The sequence below is a fragment of the Sarcophilus harrisii genome, chromosome 4, assembly GCF_902635505.1.
Source record: "Sarcophilus harrisii chromosome 4, mSarHar1.11, whole genome shotgun sequence".
NCBI classification, from domain to species: domain Eukaryota; kingdom Metazoa; phylum Chordata; class Mammalia; order Dasyuromorphia; family Dasyuridae; genus Sarcophilus; species Sarcophilus harrisii.
The window spans coordinates 139,950,574-139,970,360 of record NC_045429.1 but is presented as its reverse complement, the minus strand read 5'-3'; the positions used below and the strand labels follow the sequence as shown (position 1 = coordinate 139,970,360).

The window sequence follows — 19,787 nt, the reverse complement described above, 5'->3', positions numbered from 1 at the left end:
CATTGTTCAAATGTTGCATTTTCCTAATATCTAATCAAGATTTCTAAAGATGAGCATTTGAGAAATAATTATGAGATGAATTGAGATTCAAGAAAGCAGTCTTCTTCCTCTTCTGGCAAAGCAGTTACTAAGACCTTATTCTTTTCTACTACACATAAAACTAAAGTAGGAAACTGACCTGAATATAGAATTCTAAATTCAAGCAGATATTCAGTAGTGATATCTGCTGGCTACTTATTGAGAAATGAATTGAGTACATCATGGTAGGAGGTAGAAAAATTGGGTCAGAAAGTACCCAACTAAGAAGAATCTATAAAGCATTTTTGATGGATCATTTTGATTACAGAATTAATAGACAGATATTTATACATATATATAGTATAGCATATATATTATACATATCCATATATATCCATATATATATCCATGAAAGATCTGTGATTCTGAATTCTCATCATCAACATACTATATATGATTTAGTACAGCAGTCCTCACACTCTCAAGAGCTTTTCAGGGGGTCTGAGGTCTAAATTGTTTTCAAACTAACTCTAAGACATAATTTACCTATTGAAACACTCTTGCCTCTTCAAGTTTATATTGCTGTGTAAGACCATATTTTCTTCAGGTATTATAACCAAATTAAAATATCACAGTAGAATGAATTCAGAAGCAGATGTAAGAATCCAGCTGCATTTTAAAAATAGAGATTTACAAAAATATATAAAACAATGCCATTCATTAAAATTTGCTTTGGAAAATAAATCACTATAATAAGATTTGATAAATTTATTATTATTTTAAAGAAATTGATAAATACATTTTTTTTAAATTTTAGCAGTTTTGAGTGAAATAAACAGGACCAGTAATACATTGTACACAGTGACACCAAGAATATGTAATAATCAACTATGAAAGACTTGGTTCTTCTCAGTGGCTCAGTGATCCAAGGAAATCCCAATAAACTTTGGATGGAAAAAGTCATCTGCATCCAGGAAAAAGAATAATGAAGATTGAATGTAAATCAACACATTCTAGGTTCACATCTTTTTTCTGGTTTTTTTTGTCCTGTTCCATGGTTTTTCCCTCTTGTTCTATTTTTTCTCATAAAGCAATGCACATCAATCAATCAATTAATAATATTTTGAAAAAGAAAAAAAATTAGCAGTTTTAATTTCTAGTAGGTTAAATGTTGAGATATAACTTATATAAATAATACCTCTTTGGGCTCCTTAATGGATTTTAAGAGTATAAAAGGGTTCTGAAATCAAAAAGATAAAAATGGCTAATTTAGGAGATAAGTCTTAGAAAGTTTCCTGAAGAACACATAGGTAAAAATTACTTGTCCCAGGTCATGTAGTGTCTCAGGCAAAATTTGAACCAAATTCCTCCTATTTTGTTATATTGCCTTTATAATGGCAAAAATGAGCAATAAATTTTAGAAAAACATAAATATTAATGCAAACTAAGTCCAGTGTTTCACTTACATATAGTCAAAACCATAACCTAAATTTCAGTCAGCTGAAAAAATTTATGATTAATTAGCATTTAGACACATTCTTAAGAAGTCTTTATTAACTGGAATTATAGAGTCAGTCAGAGCAGCAAGTGGTGCAGAGGATAGAGTACCAACCCTAGATTCAAGAAAACTTATCTTTATGATTAGCAATGTGATCTTTTTTTTTTTTTTTTTTTAATTTAATAGCCTTTTATTTACAGGTTATATGCATGGGTAACTTTACAGCATTAACAAAGCAATGTGATCTTGTACAGTAATTTGAACTCAGTTTTCTCAACTATAAAATGAGCTGGAGAAGGAAATAGCAAATCATTACAGTGTTTTTGCTAAGAAAACCTCAAATGGGGTCACAAAGAAACTTAATTGAAAATGACTGAATGACAAAATAGAGTCAATCAAAAATGATTTTAAACTTTCTTTGGAGAGAAACCTGACAAATACTTTCATAACACTCTACTTTTCTGGAAACCATTTCTCTACAAATGAAAATGAGAGCAATGAAGAAAGAGAACTAGGGAAATCCTAGAGTAAGGCACTGAAATGTATCTGGGCCTGGTTATGCTATAGTCTAAATATAGGTGTAACCTGGTAACTGATCATTTCAAGCTTTCTATTTCAGTTAATGATAGAAAAAAATGGAAAAATTGTGGAAATTTCAAACTTAATAAAGCTTAACCATTAACTAAAATAATTCTATATTATTAATTTTAAATGTGAAATAATTCTAGTGAATTCACATATGCAAATCCATATAATATGTACTTTATATATATGTATATATCTTATGATATGTGTACTAATTATACATTATACATACATTTGTTAAATGCTCTTGCCAAATGCCAATATTAGAAACAAATTTACAGAGATAAGTACACTTTATTCCATTTCCTAAGGAATTTTTTTTTTTTTTGGTGACCAAGAAGAATTAAGTTTATTTATTTTTATATATACAATGTATTTTTTTACTTTTACTTATTTATTTTTACAATAGTGGCTTTTTATTTTTCAAAACACATGCAAAGATAGTTTTCATTATTCATCCTTGAAAAACCAAGGAATTCTTAAAGATGATTCTCATCTTTCTGTGAAACACATACTTTTATATGAACATTTTACCAACTTAAAAAAAAACATAGAAATATCTAGAGATCAGCCAGATTGATATTCATAATAGATTTTATCCTAGTTTCAAAGAAAAATATTTTCCACAGTGAGGATTTTTGTTCATAGTGATTCCAGGTATTCAAATCTCATAAGAATAAAATTAGTGTCATTTGCACTATCAATACACTAAAATCCTATTTAAGAGGAGTGAACATCTATAGAACCAGAAATAGTTCATTTTAAAAACCTGGTACATATCATAACACTTCACATCACTTAACTAAGCTTATGACTGGAATTCAGAATAAAAGGAAAGTATACACAAAGAATAAATAGTACCTTTTATCTTGCTATGAGTCTTAAAGTCTGTTTTCCACATATTCCACCTGTTCTATTGAGTTTTGGAAGCAGCCTTAATTCAATCAGGATCCAAACCAAACACAGATTTTCACCAAGGAAACTTCCAACCAGCTACCAGCATTATCTTCTAGGCATTGCTATAGCAACACTTGGGTAAATGTGCTGCCATTATTTCTCCTGTTCTTTGGTCCTACCCCCTGCTTACTGACCAACTGCACTCCTTCCTAAGTGAGAGCCACTTCACAAAGACAGTGTTCATAAATCTTTTTAAAAGGTTGCTATGCATGCACTTTGAATGAAGAATGGAAGACTCAAGATTCTGATGTCAATGTGTTAAAATTATTTTATCTAAAAGTTTCAGGATATGAACAGAAATCATTTGTCTTATAGGAATGCCCCCTGATTTAATTCTCCTCCAAGTATTACTTGCTAGACAAGATTAGAAGGAAAACAATAAACTGGGAAAATATTTTTACAGTCAAAGGTTCTGATAAAGGACTCATTTCCAAAATATATAGAGAATTGACTCTAATTTATAAGAAATCAAGCCATTCTCCAATTGATAAATAGTTAAAGGATATGAACAGACAATTCTTAGATTAAGAAATTGAAACTATTTCTAGCCATCTGAAAAGATACTCCAAGTCATTATTAATCAGAGAAATGCAAATTAAGACAACTCTGAGATACCACTACACACCTGTCAGACTGGCTAGAATGACAGAGAAAGATAATGCAGAATGTTGGAGGGGATGTGGGAAAACAGGGACACTAATACATTGTTAGTGGAATTGTGAATACATCCAACCATTCTGGAGAGCAATTTGGAACTATGCTCATCAAAAAGTTATCAAACTGTGCATACCCTTTGATTCAGCAGTGTTTCTATTGGGCTTATATCCCAAAGAAATCTTAAAGAAAGGAAAGGGACGTGTATGTGCAAGAATGTTTGTGGCAGCCCTTTGTTGTGGCTAAAAACTGGAAACTGAGTAGATGCCCTCAACTGGAGAATGGCTGAATAAATTGTGGTATATGAATATTATGGAATGTTATTGTTTGGTAAGAAATGACCAACAGGATGATTTCAGAAAGGCCTGGAGAGACTTACACGAACTGATGCTGAGTGAAATGAACAGGGCCAGGAGATCATTATATACTTCAACAACAATAATATATGATGATCAATTCTGATATACCTGGCCATCTTCAGCAATGAGATGAACTAAATCAGTTCCAATGGAGCAGTAATGAACTGAACCAACTACACCCAGCAAAAGAACTCTGGGAAATGACTAAGAATCATTACGTTGAATTCCCAATCCCTATATTTTTGCCTGCTGGAATTTTGGATTTCCTTCACAGGCTAATTGTACAGTATTTCAGAGTCCGATTCCTTTTGTACAGCAAAATAACGGTTTGATCATGTATACTTATTTTGTATTTAATTTATACTTTAATATATTTAACATCTACTGGTCATCCTGCCATCTAGGGGAGGGAGGAGGGGGAAGGAGGGGAAAAATTGGAACAAAAGGTTTGGCAATTGTCAATGCTGTAAAATTACCCATGCATATAACTTGTAAATAAAAAGCTATTTAAAAAAAGTATTACTTGCTAGATTAAATCCATTGAAAGGTAGGATGGTAAGGAGTCTAGCAGTAGTATACCTTCCTCAGAGTAAGGAATAGCCCAATCCCCAGTCAGACACATACTGACAGGAGAAGCTGGGTAAATCACTTAATCTTTCATTGCCCCAGGCAACTCTATGAAACTATGAATTTCTTAGAAGTTGCTAGTCTCCACAGATGTAGGGAGAGTTTTCAAACTATTTGATCTCTGGACATTATCACACTCTTTAAAAAATTGAGGAGCTTCACTCTAACAGCTTTTGTTTCTATAGGTTAAAACTATTGATTCTGAATGGGAAATTAAATTGTCTTAGTATATTGTGAATAATAATTTGTGGATCCCCTAAAGGGAGCCTAGAGATCTCAAAGGATATCCAGACCAGACTGTGCAAATTGCTACTCTAGCTATACAAATGAAATCACAGGTCCTGCCCCAAAATAACGAGATCTTTTGTATTTGATAATATACACAAAAGTTCCTTTTTAGAATTAACGAGGGATTCACTGAAAAAAACAACAAAAACATATAATAATGACTTTTTCAGTCAAGACATTTGAGATCTAGACATATCTTGGAACGAGAGATGTAGAGGGCAATCTTTCTAGGTCTCAGTTTCCTCAAAAGGAACAAAATTAGTGATTGTAAAGTTTCCATTTTGAACTCTATCAGTCTCACATTCTAAATGTTTTAAAAATAAATCTTTCCGTTACTTGTAGAGTTAATAAAAAGTGTTTTCACATACTTTATCTCATTTGATCCACATATAATACAATTTGCAGAGGGAGTAGAAAATAGAGCACCGTTCTTGGCATTAGGAAAAAAAAAACTTGGTTTAACTCTTACCCCAGATACTTACTAGCTGTGTGGCCCTGATTTAGTAATTAAATTCTCAGTGCCTAAATCACCTAATCTGTAAAATGTGGGGATTTGATCCTTTGAGTAAAAAGTAATTGACACTCTCCTGCCCAGAATTTTGTGGACAGAAAAAAATACTGAAGACAAGAGACTTATTTGACATGCTTAATGACTCCTTAACTTATATAGAACAAATCTGGAAGGAAAGTTCAACACCCAGGTATTTTCTAGCCATCTCCTGTCTAGCCCACTGTTGGGAAATAATTTAGTTTATGAGTGTATTTCTACAATTTACAGTTGATTTTGCTTTATTTGTTTTTGAACTTCCTGGGGGTTTTCCAAACATTTGATGTTAAGAAAAATATTAAGGAATTACAGTGATCATAATTAGAAGCATGTAGTAAAGGTTGTTCATGTGGGAGTCACACAGATTCTTTTATAAACAGGGAATGTGGATGAAATTTTAATTTACAGGATACAAAATAATGATTAATTAAGAAACTGCACAAAAATGAAACTAATCAGATAATATGCATAATGTATGCCTTTTAAAAATTCATTTGAGTATCTTTGGAAAGAAACAACATAGTATAGTGGGATGCATTGGAGTAGAATGGTCAGAAAACAAGGGGTTTATATCCTGGCTTTACTAATAATTTCTTAGTTGTGTGACCTCTCTGGGTTCATGATCCATAACCTAAAATAAAAAATCCTATTTTTCTGTCACATTTCATCACTGCAATATGTAAGGATGTCTTAGTCTAGAAGGGAGTTTTATGACAAAATCTTAATCATTTAGAAGTGATCTCTAAATTGGATCATCTCAGCATTATGAGTAGGCACCAGAGCAAGAATTCTGTGTAGATAGCCTAATGTAATAACACAAAAATTTAAAAATTGCCTTGCCCTGAAGATACATCTAAATTTTGAGTGTGTTAGATAAGTAAAGTGGACCAATTGTGTTATTATCTGAGAAGATACCTAACCCAGAACATGGCTGTGATTTTTTTATTTGTATATCATCTTTTTTCCCTCCCTCTTTCTATCTCAGACTACACATGTGACTTTGTTTGAAACAACTTGCTCTGAGCAGTGAGGAATTTCACAATTAGAGGAACATACTAGTGATTTAAAAATCAATTTAATGTTGGAGTGGATTGATACTAACTTTGGATGAGTAATTGTTCTTTAGTAAATTCAAATGATTCTTTCAATGAATTAAGATCAAAATTTGTTAGAAGGCTTAGACCCAGATGCTTTCCTGCTCCCCAGACACAACAACAACTATCCTCTTGACCTCTTTTACACATAATTTATTTCAAAATATCATTAACACATTACAAACAAAAGCTAGTTAAAATAGTGCCAAATCCTACTATAACTTTGCCTCTGTCTTCCATTTATAACATTGATCTTAAAAAATAATTTATAACATAGTAATTACTGCTAATGTTGTACTTTATAGGAATAAAATGATGATGTTCAGAGAAATATGCTTATACTGATCAATTTGATTTCCCATATTTTTAATACCGATACAAATAATAAGTGAGTCTTAAGTGTCAGATTTTTTTTCCCTTTCACATTTACACAGTCATTGGAGCCCTTTTGTTTCAAGAAAAGAAGAGGTTTTAACTTCAATCCACAGACAATATTTTACCAAAAAACAAAAAACAAAAAAACAAAACAGGAGGCTCTTTTAGGAATCAATAGCACCTCAATGAAAGGGACATGGAATGGAGAGAAGAAAATGAAGGGATTGGTAAGGAGTAGACAAGAGAGTAAAATTTCTTCTTTCCTCATTCAGTGATTAGAAGCCAGTCACTCCTTTAATTCTTTATCTACATTGGAAAAGGAGACTTGTAAGTCTAAAGAAACCTCCCTAGGCAAGAATTTAACAAATTCAACAAATATTTAATAACACTTTCTGTCAAGGTCAAAAGGAGAAAAAACTAGCAAGGGGAGAAAGAGGAAGAAGTAATGATGAGAAAATGTTTCTTAATATATAAATGTTCTTTGGGGATTGAAAACTAAGTAAGGGGGGAAGGAAGGACATCAAACATTCAAGGAAATTTTCAGAGACAGGAAGCTCAAAAAATACTATTTAAATTAAATAAAAAGACAAGTGAATAACAATCAGATAGTTAAAATAGTAATTTTTGGCAGAAAGTCTAGAAAAACACAGAGCTCCAGGATGACATTTTGTAGGCTTATATCAAGGGTGTGATTGCCAAATGGGCATGAGGTAGGAAGAAAAACCACAGGCTCCTGTTTCAGCAAGGTGCCTGTAAGGGATTAGTCAACACAGTAGCTTGACTCAAAGTATTAATTTTACAGAAACTATAGTTGTTAAATTGGCTCTAACTATAAAAATGCTCATCTTCATGATAATAGAATAAAAAAGCCACCAATTCTTGGTTAATTCTGTAATCATGCAAATGGACTGATTTGCTATCCAACAATATATTGTTTTTTTAATCACAAAATATGAATCTTTAACAAAATACAACTAATATTCATCAACAGCCAATTAACAAGCATTTATTAAATATCTGCTAATATTCTAGTTATAGTTCCTAGTACTGAGGCCAAGACAAAAATGAAAGAATGCCTCTCATTAAGGAGGCAGCTACCGAGACAGATTAAAATTCACATTTTCTCATCTTGGGTGCATTTTGTCCATATTTTCCTGATAGAGTACTCAGGAACTACTCAACTTGAAGATGACTTTAACATTTAAGAAGTGTCACTGCAGGAAGCAAACTACGTACACACTACCTCTAACTCTTGAAATAAAAATAGCCCTTCTTCTTTCCCAAGCTTGTATTTCCTTGTATGATATCAGGTGTCCCAAAAATTGTTGTGTAGTTTTTAATCTATTAAAGAGTAAATACCATCCTAGGCACACAGGTTTTTAGCTTCATATCACATATTCCCATCAGTTGCCAAGTCCTGTTGATTCTGTTTGGACTTTATGTCCTATGTGTATCCCCTCATTTCCATTTCCACTGTAACTACTTTGATATCAGGCCTTAATTCTTTATGCTTCACCTATCATAACAGACTTTTTGTTGAGATTGGAAAGTTGACCTCAAAAAATTGAGGTCACAGACTGGTGTCATGAAGTGTCTCAAGAAAATTTGTAGGCTTGAACTCATTCCAAGTCAAGGGAAAAAGTTTATTGTAATTGTTACACCATTACAAGTAGTCTAAATTCCAAGAGAATGTAGCAAAGGGAGAGAAGCAAGGAGATACATTTATCTAGTTCTTAATATTATAAATATGCTACTTTTATGGCCCAGAGGTAGGACCAAGAGGTGGTACATTCACTATTGTCTCGGGAGTTTCATCCATGGGACTATCTTGAGGCCAGAAAACTTCAGAATCAGATAGATTGTTATTCTTAGATTCCATGTGGGAGTTACCTGAGGCAGACTCCAAAGCCAGAAGAATTAGAATCATTTATTGTTAGAATAAAAGCCCCCTAATGTCAGGGGACCTCAAAATCACTGCTGTCTCTCCTAGAAGCTACATTACATCATTCTAATTGGTCTTTTTGATACTAGATTCTAGTCATACTTCATATTGTTGCCCAAGTAATCTCCCTAAAACTCTAACTACATCCTTTTTAATTCAGTAGCTCCTCACTGCTTATTGAATGAAGGAGTTTAAAATGGAACTATCATCTCCCGATTTCTGAAAATGAGGGCTTTCTTAGTGTATTTCAACATCAAATTAGCTATTTTGCCCAATACATTGCATATTCCTTTATACTAAGCTTTCATTCTACTATTTCTAAAACCTCCCTTGATTGAAAGTGTTTTACCTACTATTAAAGTCTTTGAGAACAAGGACTATATCATAACTATTTTTGGATACCTTCTTATTAGTAAAGTGCCTTGCCTAATGTTGGATATTTAATAATCATATGTTGAATTGTATTGACTCTAAGCCAATTCCTTTATTTTGCAAATGAGGAAAAAATTATAATCCTTTAAACAAACAAATGTTTCTATACCTTTCCAGTTATATAAACTTGGTATAATTAGATTTGTATAGTTTATAGAACTCCCAGCTTATAAAAAAAAGGAAATTCAAGCCCAAGAAATAAATAAAGTTTTCTTATTTTGCTATGTCAATATAGCATTTCTGAAAAATTCATAAAATTCAGAACTGGTGACATTCTTTTGAACAATGACCCGCCTTTCTTTTGAAGGTGGACAGTTTTATGATACAGTAGTTGAACTCAAAACCTTTTTCTACCTGGGTATAAGAAAGTGATTCTTTTCCAAAGTAATTCTTTTTCTTCCCCTTTTTTGGGGAGAAAGCTATAGAGGATTTTTTTTAAGTTTAATTAATTCATTATAGTTAAGAAGTTTCTATCCTTTTCCTTAAGAGATTCTGTCAGCCATTACCTTACAATCCAAATGTAAATTTCAATGACCTTTTTTTATAAGCTTAAACAGTAAATATTTATTTAAGTTGTTAAATTTTGAGACAACTCAAAATACTGGAATTATTAAATTCCCTTTGCATTTTAACCTGAAGTGATTTGTCTAGAAGTATCTGTGGCCAAAATATCCTTTTCAACCTTGCAGCCTTGCTTTAATAATAATAATATGTATATGTATCATTAAAAAGCTTTCTAGTTACAATTGCATAAACACACATAGATATTATTTATCCATATATGTGTATACATATTGCTACTTAACTAATTAATTATCCTGTCAATGGGCAAAATAACTAAACAAATTTCCCTAATCTTTTGGGTAAAAGGAATGGCCTTCATGAACAATTCTCATAGACATGGCTCTCTTCAATAATGAGATGATTCAAGCCAGTTCCAATTGTTCAGTAATGAAGAGAGTCATCTACACTCAGAGAGAGAACTATGAGAAATGAGTGTGGATCACAACATCACATTTCCACTCTTTCTGTTATTGTTTGTTTGCATTTTTGTTTTCCTTCTCAGGTTTTTTTCTTTCTTTCTAGATTTGATTTTTCTTGAATAGCAAGATAACTGTATAAATATGTATACATATATTGGATTTAACATATACTTTAACATATTTAACATGCATTGGACTACCTTCCATCTAGGGGAGGGAGTGGGGGTAAGGAAGGGAAAATTTGGAACAGAAGATTTTGCAAGGGTCAATGTTGAAAAATTACTCATGCATATGTTTTGTAAATAAAAAGCTATGACAATAAAAAATAAAGTCTCTAACTAGTAAAAATGAATAAAGAATATTACAAGGCCAACTGAAAAAAAGGAATGGCCTTCATAACTATAGCCTTAATACAATTTATAGGATTTGAAAAGAAGTATCATTATATTATCAGTATATTATATATACATTACAATTGTACTGTAGGAAGATACAATTCTATAATTTTCAATTTGGGATAAAAGCATTAAATTAATCTATTACAACCTAAATAAATTGAACAATTTTATTTTTAAAAAATGTCCTGGGCATATTTATGTTAATTCTAGAAAACAAATCTCCAGATCAAATAAGACAAGAGTAAATTAGACATAATCATTGTTCTAGGACCCATAATCAAAGGTGGATAATGAATCAATTAGCTGCTGTTGATATCTGACTCTACTCTTCATCAGTGCTTTCCTCCAAATTTATTAACTTTATTAACAAAAAGCAAAACAGAAAAAAGAAGACACTCTTTTGCTTACTTAGATTTTGTCTTTTGTGGTTTCAAGTACTTGCTGGGGCTAGGCGCCCTCTTCTCTTGGTTTGAACTAATTTTATGGGCTACAGTAAAGAAGATATGGAAAAAGTGTAACTGTTTGCTACTAAACAATGCTGACTTCTTATCTGCCTGTAAGAAATGGATATTTGGAAGAGTGAGACTTTTATTTTATGGCACAATATTTTCATTAGGGGAATCAGTAGTTGAATAAGCAGAAAGTGACAACTCTGAAGTTCACAAACTAGAGGAATGAGTTACATATAGCTTCCTGGGAAAGTAGATGGTTTGTGACAACCTCCCCATATAAATGGGAACATTGGGGCAGAAGGAATAGACTCTATACTTCTGCCTATCAGGGATCACCAGAGTTGAAAGAAGTTTTAGAGGGCATTTCCCCTCCTAACTGTATTGCTGACTTCCAGACTTTGCCATCATGACTCAGTGGCTTTCTCACCCTGAAACTTCCTCCATTCTTGGGTTTTCTCACCCTAGAACATCTTTCCATCATGATGGTCTCCTCTCAGTGGTGAGTTCCTTTCAAGTTCCCTCTATTGGAACAAGGCCAGTCATTCTTCATCCTCCCTTCAGACCTCAGTGCCTAGGTCCTCTCATCTAAGAACACTGAGTAGACTCCTTCTCCCATCTTTCTTCTCTCTAACCTTTTAAGTGATATCTCCCCTGTATTAAAATATAAGGGTAGATATAAATATAATATGAATAAAATATAAGGTTCTTTATTCTTGTGTTTCTATCCATGGTATAATTCCTGGAACATTTTAAGTGATTGATAAATGCAAGGTTACCTTATCTTACCCCAGACTCACAACCTGCAGCTTGCCCTGCCCACTACCCTGATGGAAATAAATTTCACCCTTTACTCTGATCATCCAGTAAGGAGAGGAAAGTACTTAACCACCCTAGGATAGTAGAGTCACCTTCCTAGACTCTTCCTGAGGGTGAAGCCATGGACACCCATAGCTAGAAGTTGCATTTGCCCACCCTGTCATTGACAAATTCCTATCACTTGTTAATTTCCTAAACTCTATAATACAAAACCTCCAGTTGCCTATTAGGATAATTCCCCCCTCCCAGTTTCCACTTTTCATTCTCTTGTGCCCATCCTACTCAATGATTATGTTTTTCATGTCCCATTTCAGACCCATTAGTGTTCAAGCATGTATTGCATACACACACACACACACACACACACACACACATACCATTTCTAGAAATCTAAGTTCATTATGAGTCAGTAGTATAACATAGCTAATGCTATCTTAGACTATATTTGGGGAATCACAGTGCTCTAAATGAGGGAGCTAATAGTTCTGTTACACTCAATCCGGGTCATTATTATACTGGAGAATTAGGTGTAGATCAGGGCATTATAATTTGGGAAGGACATTGATAAGCTAGAAGATTCCAGAGGAGAGTGAACAGAATAGTGACAATGTCAAAGGAGGATCAATGAAAGGACCTGGAATTGTTTAGTCTAAGTAAGGGAAGTCTTAGGGAAGTCATGATAAGTATTGATCTCTTCAATGAACTCTTCTCTCATTCTGGCACCTTCATGAATTGTCCCTTCTTGGAAAATGTACTGCTGTTAGAGTCAAGATGTAAAGGACCACAGATAGTGGGAACCCTGGGTGAGGTATAAAACCCTTTAGCCAATAAAAGGGACCCTGCTGACAGTATCTGGTTCAGCTCCCTATCACCCCCTAAAGGCTCCTGGCCTTCCAGAGAAGTCAGGGGGCAGAGATAACCTGTGTTGTAATTAAAGCAGAGTTATACCAAGTAGCAAAGAGACATCTACACACAATAGCAAGTTGTTTATGTGGTCCCACATGCGCAATATATAGCTGCAGCATGTGTAGTGTTATGCTTATGTAAGGATATTAGGGTATATTAGGCTGAGAGAATTTGAAATAAATAGACACCATGTTTGACCATTGACATGGGTCCCACTCCTTCAATCCTCTCCTAAGATCAAGGACTTGGACTGGTACCAAAATCCTCCAGAGAGCTAGTCTGGACATTTCATCAAATATCTTATAGTTTAGCAGCTGCATTTTTGATACTTATTTCCATGTCTCCTCAACTAGATCATGAAGAAGTTGTGATGGAGTAGTGGAAGAGACCTGGATTGGACCTTAAAAGACCTAGGTAAGGGTTATGGCTGTGCCCCAGACTTGCTAAAGTGATGCTGAACAAGTCATTCCTTCCAAATATTAGCAATCTCATCTTTCAAAGCTACCATATTTTTCTAAAGGGACAATTAAATAGTGCATTTGGTAGGGTGCTGGGTCTGAAGTCAGGATAACATGAGTTCAAATTCAGCCTTAGACATTAACTGTGTGACCCATGTCACACACGGACAATTCATTTAACCTGTTGCTTCTTTAATATCTCATCTCTAAATGACCTGGAGAAGGAAATGGCAAAACACTTCAGCATCTTTACCAAGTAAAGCTCAAATGGGATCATGAAAAGTTGAATGTGACTGAAAACAACATATTACTTTAAAGAAGTTGCTTTTTTAAAGCACTTAGTAAATTACAAAGGACAACATAAATGTCAGTTACTATAAAAGTTAATGAGAAAAGCTCCTTGAAACCAGAGGCCATATCTTTTATTCTTTTGAAACTCCCACATCAAGGAACTGGAAACTGAGTGAATACCCATTAGGTAGAAAATGGCTGAGTAAGTTAAGGTATATGAATGTTATGGAATATTATTGTTCTATAAGAAATGACCATCAGGATAATTTCAGAAAGGCCTAGAGACATATATGTGAACTGACGCTAAGTGAAGTGAGAAGAACAAAGAGAACATTGTACATAGCAACAACAAAATTATGTGTTGATCAATTCTGATGGATATGGCTCTTTTCAACAATGAGGTGATCAGGCTGGTTTCAATAGACTTGTAACGAAGAGAGCCATATGTGTACAGAAAGAGGACTGTGGGGACTGAATGTAGATCACAGCATAGTATTTTCACCTTTTTTGTTCTTATTTGCTTGTTTTTTGTTTTATTTCTCAATTTCCCCCTTTATATGATTTTTCTTATGCACCATGATAACTGGAAATTTGTATAGAATTGAACATGTTAAATATACATTGGATTACTTACTGTCTAGGGGAGGAGGTAAGGGGGTGAGATGAAGAAAAAATTTGAAACAAAGTTTTGCAACAATGAATGTTGAAAACTATCTGCATATATTTTGAAAAAAGCTATTATTTTTAAAATTTATCATGAAGTTAGTCATAAGTATATATGGTAGCATTAAATCAACATTTGCTTATAGGCAGATAAGTATATAACAAAAATACTTTTTTCTCAAACATCACCTATATTTTAGGTATTAATAACAGATTTTATATTATATTTTGAGGTTTTTAACACCCAGTATGTACTGTCTCACTTGATGCTCCTGATAATTCTGGGAAGTACAGTACTTATTATTATCATAATTGCAGTATAGATAGTTAAAGGTGGTGGTGGTAGTGGTAGTAGCAGTAGCAGTACAGTAATATCCCCATTTTACAGATTAGAACTCTAGTAGTCAAAAACTATACCTAAAAGATTCTCTGATGTTAAGTTTTTAAACAATAAATCTTTTTGGATGTTATAATATCACTTACTTGTAATAATTTGCCCGAATTTTAGGAGGGCTCTTGTGACTTCAAAATTTGGTGGATGATTCACTTAGTTATTTTTCTAATTAAGGAGAAATGTGCATGCTAAATTATCTCCCTTCTCTTGTTCCTTTTCTTTGGTGAGTAATAATTTCCATTAAGAGTGTTAACTGAGCAGCTTGTTGTCATAGATCAGAATAAAGATGAAACTTAAGATTTTGTGGACACAGGGGACTCTCTGACATAGAAACTCCATCCTTAAGCCATGACCCAATTTTTCTTCCTATGAAAAGAAATATGAACTATTTGAGAATACAATCATTACCTTGAACTCATGAGCACCATTTGGTAACCTTAAAATCCAATCAACCTAGAATAAAGAAGTTCACCAAACATGATAACCCAGAGTTATTAACTATAGATTTTCTCCTCAGGTTTCTAAAGATTTACCTTCTCTTTTTGTATACAAGGAAGCTGGAACAGGAATTTTTATATGTCTCTTCCAAATTCAATAGTCTAAAGTTTTATCCATTTATATTTCTTTGGAATTGATGTTGTACAGAGTATTGCTACTAAGCAGATGCATGAGCCTTCGTACTTCACCTGATCTCTCTAGTCCTCAGTTTCATAATTTGTATCAGAAAGGATTGGACTAAGCTCTCTATCCCCTCTAAAATTTTATGATTTTAGGTCTTTATGTTCTTGCCAGTTGCTAAGAATAAGTTGTGTCAAAGGAGGTTGTTGATCAGACAATGCAGAGTTAGAAAAACATAATGTATTAACATTTTCAGGACATGAATATGGGGTTTTATTCAGCAAATTTGATTCAGCAAATTCTAAGTATTTATCCTTTTCAAATACTCTGCTGTGCACTAGTGACACAAAAACAAAAACAAGACATTCCTTTCTCTCAAAAAGCTCATATTCTATTTCAAAAAATTGCTTCATGGTACATTTTTATGAGCCAGAACTTGAAACAAAGTGTTGTCACTAGAATTAATAGAAACAATGCTTAAGTTTACAGAGTTCACACATTAGCTCACAATTAGAGTTCACAAATTCGGGAGATTCATAAGTCAGAAACCCACAATCCCACTCTCTCAGAGGAATCAACCTTTGGTTCACACCTTTAAGAAATCATATATAAGGAGTCAGAAGTAAGTCAGTTGAAGAGATTGAAAGCCAGAATTCAGCTGGGAGATTGAGAAGCCAGGAGTTGGAGTTGAGCTAGAGGCAGAGCTGCAAAGAGCTCTTGGAACCAAGCAGAGAGGTCGCTAAGAAAACTAACCAGGTTATTTTGGAAGAGACAATAAAAGATTTGAACTTTTATCAGCTGGCTGCATTTAAGAAAAGAAGAGAAGACCAAAGTACATTATTATTGTGATCTTGACCTGGGCCACTAGGGCACCTTTTAGGATGTTACTTGTGATCATCTTCAAAATACTCTTGTGGATTGAAAATGATAATGTATATTTCAAGGGAAGGATATAAGCTTCAGAATAATGACTCATTTTGACATGCTATTAGTAAATGTAAGATTCTATACAAGGGCTATATTTTAATGTAAAGCTGAAATATTTTTTAAATAAAACTTCTTTTTAAAGGACTATCATAAATTACATATATTATCTTTAAAAAAAAATAGCAGTTTCAAAAGAGAAAACATAGCTGCCACTTTAGATACTAATTATTCTTCATTTTATCAGAACATGAAGATTATTTTAATTGTTAGTAAATTTCCAAAGGGCAATGAGATGACTTTTCATTACAATCATATAGGTTAATAATCATGGCATTTATTATCGGTTTTCAAGTATTGAAAACTTTAAAAAAATTTTAAATCTTTAAAAATGTTGAGAAAAAGTAATCAATTAAAGCTGTCCTCTTCTTTCAGGGTACTTAGCAATACTGTGGGACTGGTCTTTTGTTTAATGTGCTAAAGTAGAACAAACTAAACCTCCACTAGCCAGCCAACATGCCTAAACATGTTTTTCTGAAAAATCCTCCTCATTCTCTGCAAATGAATACAACTATTAAATTGTTTTTGTTTCACTTTGTGAATGCTTATTATGACATATTTTTAGTAGTGATAAATCTAATTAATAGTCAGGAATTTGTCAAGCACACTTGTTTCTCTTTGTATCAAGAGACCTATTTAAAATAACTGCCAAATGTAAAAGTAATTAGCTTCAGTTTTTTATGTGTCAGGAATCAAGTGGACTAGTAGAAAACCAAATCATTTCTTTTGTTTTAAATAACATTTTTATTGCTATCCTATGTTTTTACCTAATTAATTACTCCTTAAATCCAACCTCTATCCTTCCACATGTAAAATAAAATCCCTTACAATAAAAAATCTTAAAAAAAAAAAAGAAGAAAAATCAGCAAACTCATCAATATATCAATGCAATCTTACAGTGTTTCATCACATGAATCCCTCACCACTGCAAAGGAGGGGGTGTCTTCAGACCTCTTCAAAAATTTATTTTCAACTGTTTTGAGATCATTTTTCTTTCCATTTATATTTTTCTACTGTGCATTCTTTTCTTGCCTTGTTTACTTCATTATGAATCAGTTCATGTAAGTCTTTTCCATGTCTTTATTCATCACACTAGTCATTTCTGATAGTACATCAGTATTCCACTATATTATGTACAATTTATGTAAGTCATTCTCTTATCATTGAGGAAGCTAGAAAGCACAGTGGATAGAGTACTGGACCTGAAGCCAGGAAGACAAGTTCAAATCCAGTTTTTGATACTTATTAGCTATATGACTCTGGGCAAAATACTAAACGTCTGTTTGCCTGAGTTTCCTTAGAACTGAAAAATGTTGGTCATATTACCTACCTCACAGAGTAGTTATGAGGATCAATTGAGATATTTGTAAAATGCTTAAACTCGGTGCCTAATACATTGTAAGACTTTAATAAATACTTTTCCCCCCCCTTATCATTAGACCTCAACTTTGTTTCTAGTTTCAAAAATATTTCTGATCCTCAATTGCTTCACTATATAGTGAAAAAAAACAAAAACCTAACATGATTCTGGGCTGCCATAATGTAACTTTTAATAAATCATTCAACTTTTCTAGGAGTTACTCAATGTCTAAAAATCAATTTGTCAAAACCAGAATTCACTGCATTCTACCCTAAAACTTCCACTCTTGCAAATATCTCTACTTTTATTGAAGGTATATCCTTCTAGTTCCCCAGGCATGCAACCTTGAAGTTAATCTCAACTCTTTCCTCTCCCTTATACATCATAAGCAATCAGTTTTTAATCAAATCTAGCTTCACAGCATCCCTCACATCCTTCTCTCTACTTACACTCTAATTAAAGTTCACATAGCCCAGGGCCAGGATTAATATAAGAGCCTCAAAACTGGACTCCTGGCTACCAGTCTCTCTTCTCTCCAATTCACCCTCTGCTTAGGTATCAAAATAACTTGCCTGAAATTTACATCTGACCATATTATTCCACTGCTTGAAAACCTTCAATAGATTTGTTACTATACTTAGGACAAAAATATAAACTCCTTGGCTTATATTTAAAACATTTTCATATTCTGATGTAATATCTCTAAAAAAATCAAGTATTATGTATTTGTTGTCTATTATATGGGAAACATTGTGCTAGATTCTGGGAGTATAAGATAATAAAGACATTGGTATGCTTATTGTTTACTTATAAAAAATACGTATTTTCTCACATCTCTTTCTTTGAGGAAAGCAATCACTGTGGAGACATGACTACCACCACTATCCATTGTTACCCAACCCAAGAGCTCTGGATGGAGCAACAGTTCCCAGATCACCAGTCCTACTTCTAGCCTACTTCTTTGAATGATCGTCCTAGTAAGCAATCTATGTAGAAATATAGCAACTTCTTATATAAATGCAGTTACAGCTATGGAAGACCTGGGGAAAAAAAGTTCTTGCCACCTAAGTCCTTGGTACTGTTAAATTATTTAACATCAGAAACTGAGATGTTTGTGGGGGTTTTTTTGACAATGGAAATGACATTGAAGAAGATGCATTTCCATATGCCTTGCTTTAGTACTCTAGGGACCAAGGGACCTTTGCATCTGATTCATAGCTGAAAACAATCTTCTCTGAATGTTGTCATTGCCCTTGGAAAGTGAGCTCCTTGACAGCAAAGAACTGTCTTTTCTATCTGCACCACCAGTGTTTAGCACTGTGCTCTATACCCAATATATGCTGGATAAATATTTTTTTCCATTTATTTCTTCACTTGTTCAGTAATTCCCAAAGTTCAACACTTCACCTCGGGCCTCAACGCTTTTGCTCCCATTTTCCCCCATCACTAGACCCAGTCCCTTCTCAGCAACTTAGTTTTAAAGTGCCTGGCTTCCTTTAAGATTCAATTCATGGAACATTTCCTTTTCTTGGTATCAATACCCATTAATGTTCTTCTATGCCCCCAAATTATAAAACATATACAGGATAGACTATTTTAAGAGCAAGCAAATCAATGAAGTCAGAGAGCCTTCTGGTTATTTTGTCCCAACACTCATCCCCTAAAATACAGATTCCTGTACGGTAAGAACTGTTTAGTAATTATAGTTATCTTGCATTTATATCCACAGAGCCTTCCTTAGTCATTATAGGTTCTTAATAAATGCTTGCTGAATTGCATTGGATTAAATTCAGTTTGGGCAGCTAGGTAGTATAATTGATAGAGTGAAAGAAAGGAAGAATTAGAAATTATGAAGATTCATCTTCCTGAGTTCAAATCTAGACTCAGACATTTACTATATGACTCTGGACAAGTCATTTAATCCTGTTTTCCTCATTTTCCTCATCTGTTACCTTTGCTGGAAAAGGAAATGGATAACACTCCAGTATTTTTGCCAAGAAAACCCCAAATAGGGTCACAAAGAGTCTGACACAATTGGATAATAAACTTCAGTTTCCTCATTTTTGAGATGAGATATTTGGAGTAAAT

General features: G+C 33.3%; 1 protein-coding gene across 21 annotated transcripts in view; it reads right to left on the bottom strand.

Annotated features, from left to right (window-relative positions):
• Positions 1 to 19,787, bottom strand: part of SYNE1 (spectrin repeat containing nuclear envelope protein 1) — a 567,155-nt gene that overhangs the window by 462,221 nt on the left and 85,147 nt on the right. The window lies entirely within an intron of this gene.